The sequence below is a fragment of the Drosophila elegans genome, unplaced genomic scaffold, assembly GCF_018152505.1.
Source record: "Drosophila elegans isolate 14027-0461.03 unplaced genomic scaffold, ASM1815250v1 contig_476, whole genome shotgun sequence".
NCBI lineage: Eukaryota > Metazoa > Arthropoda > Insecta > Diptera > Drosophilidae > Drosophila > Drosophila elegans.
Window position 1 is genome coordinate 25,999,373 of NW_024545863.1, and position 4,450 is coordinate 26,003,822.

The window sequence follows — 4,450 nt, forward strand, 5'->3', positions numbered from 1 at the left end:
ACCAACTCATAAACATGATGACGACAAGCGAACAATAACAATTCTCTTTTTAAAGTGTGTTCTAAAAGAGCGCAAGCTCCATTGCAACGGCCAGTATTCGAAGATGTGGTGTCGCAGCACATATTATTAAGATCCCAGTCACAAAGGGCGGTTGAGATGGCTTTTGCTTGATGTTTACCAGAAGAACTCTCCAGTCTTGGTACTGCAAGAATCTGTTCTTTGTCGTCAAATGAAACTATAATTGGCAAGCGTTCTTCTTTTGAAACTCGCACATTCAGCCCTGGTAATAGTTTTCCATCCCAATGGAGTGTGACTACATCAGGAACATTGTTCTGAAAATCAGTTTTTATTGCTTCTGCCCTAGATTTTCTCATCTGAGTATAAATTCGCTGAATCGAGGATTTATAAATTGGGAAATCATCACTGCTCAGACCAAGCGCTTCTTCTAATGCTTAACTGACAACGGTCTAAAGCTGCGACAAGTTTAGGTGTTATCAGTTTCTTTCTACCTCTTTTCGAACTTGTTTTAAAACCGAGAACCACTGGCAAGTTGATTTCAGAATACGGAATCTTTTCCCCGTCCGAATCTTCGGAATGTTCCAAGTTTTGTGTAGTAGAAGTAGATGCAAAAGCCAATAATTCTATTTGTCTTAATTTTCTTTCCTCATCGTCTAATCGTCTATGTCTAACTCTTTTTTCTTTCTCAGTCAATTTTTTGTCTACACCAGCTAAATATCCTGGTCGACCTGGTTCTCTTTGTTTATTCAAAAATAGTTTGTCTTCCTCTATTTTTATTACTTTCAAGGCATCAGCATGCACAATATCAAATAAGTTATCAAGGCTTATTTTAAAATTCTTTTCTCGGTCCTTGAAAGTGGTTAGAGTTTTTTTTACAATTTTTTGCAGCTCTCTCCAAGCATGGTATAAATCAATAAGTTTCTTCTCGCAGTTAGGCAATGCCCCTGTGGGAATTCTCGCTTTTTCCCAAAATATTAAACCCTCCCTAGTCACAAGATTTGCACTTCCACTGAGAGTTAGCTTGACTTGCCGAATATTATAAAATAAAACGGAGAGAACCTGGCGATTTGATGGTAACTTTGCACCCTTGATTTGATGACTACGTAGCCCGATAAGAAAAATATTTTCTTTATCACTACGTAATGACACTGAAATCTTTACTCAACAAACAATAGTGCACCAATAACACAAAAACTTACGAATGAAATAACGAATGAAGCGTAGTCGATAGTCGCAACGCTGTAGCCGCACCAACTTGTGCGGATAATCTTAAATTGCAAGTCTGCACGGGTTCTCTTGCATGCAACGGGCTAATATTTATTCCTAGAACATATTGAGTTATTAAGAAAGCTTTAAGAAGGTATGCGTAAAAATATATCAAACATGAACAAGAAAGAAAGCAAACTTCGGCAAACCGAAGTTCATATACCCTTGCAGCTATTGCAAGATGTAAACATTTTTGAAAACATTAAAATTATGATTTACTTGCGTATATGTTTAAAAATATTGAAACTATGATGATTTGCAGCTCAATTATTTGATAGTTATTTTATATATTTTTATTATTTCTATGGGAGCTATATGATATAGACGTCCGATTTTGATAAAATTTAAACCATAATTCTGAAATAATTAAGCATTGCCATATGTCGAAGAACTAAACAAAAAATTAAAAAACAGAAAAGTTATATTTTTTTTTCATTTATTTTTCCGATTGTTCCCATGGGAGCTATATGCTATAGTCGTCCGATTCGGAAATATTTTACCATTACTAAATGTCGAAGAACTTAACAAAAAATTAAAAAACAGCAAAGTGATAATTTTTTTCATTTATTTTTCGGATTGTTCCTATGGGAGCTATATGCTATAGTCGTCCGATTTTGATTAAATTTAAACCGTAAATAAATATTTTACCATTACTAAATGTCGAACAAAAAATTAAATAACAGCAAAGTTATAATTTTTTTTCATTTATTTTTCCGATTGTTCCTATGGGAGCTATATGCTATAGTCGTCCGATCCGGCTCGTTCCGACTTATATACTACCTGCAATAGAAATAGAATTTAAACAGGTCATAGTATTTTTTCCGCGGTAATAACAGAAAGTTCTCTTCTAAAGGATTTGGAGACCACAAATTCCACAGCTTCCTGGGTGCGTGCTTAAGTTTTATGCCTCAACTATTTGTCATCCGATTCTTAAACTTAAACTTAAAGTTGGATGTTGAAAATTATAGAGATATTTCTAAATTGTCTGCAATACGTAAAGCATTTGAACGCATTATTACTTCTCATTTGCAACATTAGTGTTTCTCGCTTATATCACCTTATCAACATGATTATGTTAAGCGATCCTACTTGAACTGACATCTATTATAGTTAAAGGATTTATTTACAGTGTTGAGACAGGTACCATTTTTTTTTACCTAGGTAAGGTAAAAGGTAGTTGCAAATATTTGTACCTAGGTAAGGTAAAAGGTATGCAATTTCTTCTGTACCTAGGTAAAGGTAAAAGGTAAAAAATACAACTTAAAAATTTTTTAAATTTGAAATTTTTATTATCAGTTTCTTTTTCTGAGATACAAAGATATAAACATAAGTCACATTGGTTTCTTTTTTTGAGATCACCGGAAATTTTCACTTCTATTTTTGAATTTTTCGCTTTCAAAGCTTCATACGAAGAATAACTGTTCGGGTGAACCCTCTGAAAAAAAGTTTCATAATGTTTTAATGTCTTCATTATACTTCTTTAATTTAAACATTATTATGTGCTTAGTCATACATATATTTATAAAAATGTGGTTTAATAAAAAAAATAGTTTTACATTTTTTGGTGGAAAATAAAAAATAAAAATAAAGAATGACCACCCCATCAATGTCCATAAAATTATGACCATATGTATGTATTTATGTATCCGTCAATTTCTTATTAAAATGCACTTTTAGATTATTTAAACTTATGGAAAATAATTTTCGCGCGAAAAAATGCATGTGCATAGATATGCACATTTACATTTAAACATACACTCCAATAAGCACATATTCATACATATATGATGCATACATAAATATGTGCTTGTTCACATACTCAAATAATTCGAAGGTGCATTAAAAAAAATTGCGGGAATCGTGCTGCTTCATGCTATGATTGTTTAAATGTTTTAATGAAATAGGCACAATCTATACATAAATACATACATATGGTCATATTCACATTGATGACTGCACCACATAAATGTATGAATAAGCACATATGTATATACATATGTTTAAAAGCACATGTGCATGTCTACGCACATGCATTTTTTCGCGCGAAAATTAATTTATCAATTCACTTCACAGTTCACTTACCTTCAGATGTTTATGCAAGTTGCCGGTTGACTTTTCATCAAATTTGATAGTTTTGTTCACACACAGTTTGCACTTCCCGTCCGGTAAAAAGTAAGTAGCATTTAAAATTAATGGTAGCTCCTTTTTTTCTGCGTCTTCTTTGCTCATTTTAAGATTTGTTGTGACGTTTTCTAGGAACCAATGTCATCGACAAAAGTGCACTGTTTAGGTAGCAACGGCATTGCTAATTTAGTATTATACCAAATTCCAACGAAAAATATTTTTGCATTCTTACCATAAAGACCTCTGTGAGTAAGTGGTGGAACTATCATATTTCTAAGTTTTCGATTGCATTGCTGTGAAGCAGGGCTATTTCTAATATGCACAATATTTACATACACGTATGGAAGTACCTAAATACCTTACATAGCTAAAACTTAAGGTAAACGAAAATTCGTACCTAGGTAAGGTAAAAGGTAGCCAAATATTTTTTTACCTAGGTAAGGTAAAAGATACCGAAAAAAATTACCTAGGTACATACCTAGGTACAAGTACCTAGATACACCCCAACACTGTTTATTTATTAATTTAAAATATATGATTTCAGGTTTTCGAATAATCAATCAGCTCGGGTTTCAAGTTATTTGAATGGAAGAACTCAGAGGGTTATTTTTAATAACGCAGTTTCAAATATGATTAACGTAACGTCTGGGGTGCCTCAGGTTAGTCATTTGGGTCCATTGCTATTTACTTTCTTCATCAATGATCCTCCTTCTGTCATAACACATTCTCGAGTATTAATGTATGCTGATGATGTTAAACTTTGTTTGTCCTATAATGATTTGGAATCGGGTTTCGGTTTACAGTCGGATATTGATTTTTTTCAGAGATAGTGTCAATCTAACCTCTTAAATCTGAATTGGCTTCATTTATAAGCTACTCTTTATAATATGCCACAGGACCGTATATATTCGGTCAACGATTTAGGAGTGCTTCTTGACCCAAAATTTAGATATCAAGTACACATTGATCGTATTGAGTCGGTAGAAAAAAAAAATTTTTTTTCGCCCTTCGTGGTTTGAACTGGGATCAAAAAGCAAGGTTG

At 33.0% G+C, this 4,450-nt stretch overlaps 1 long non-coding RNA gene across 3 annotated transcripts; it reads right to left on the minus strand.

Annotated features, from left to right (window-relative positions):
* Positions 1-2,551: 2,551 nt before the first annotated feature.
* Positions 2,552-3,921, minus strand: LOC121466744. 3 transcript variants are annotated; one of them, XR_001774047.2, is made up of 3 exons: positions 3,641-3,906; positions 3,367-3,589; positions 2,552-2,719 (listed from the first exon to the last, which is right to left on the minus strand). It is a non-coding gene; the product is annotated as an uncharacterized LOC121466744 (long non-coding RNA). The 3 variants fall into 3 exon arrangements; XR_001774048.2 differs by having other exon boundaries at positions 3,367-3,566; positions 3,641-3,905; XR_005977639.1 differs by having other exon boundaries at positions 3,367-3,921.
* Positions 3,922-4,450: the final 529 nt, after the last annotated feature.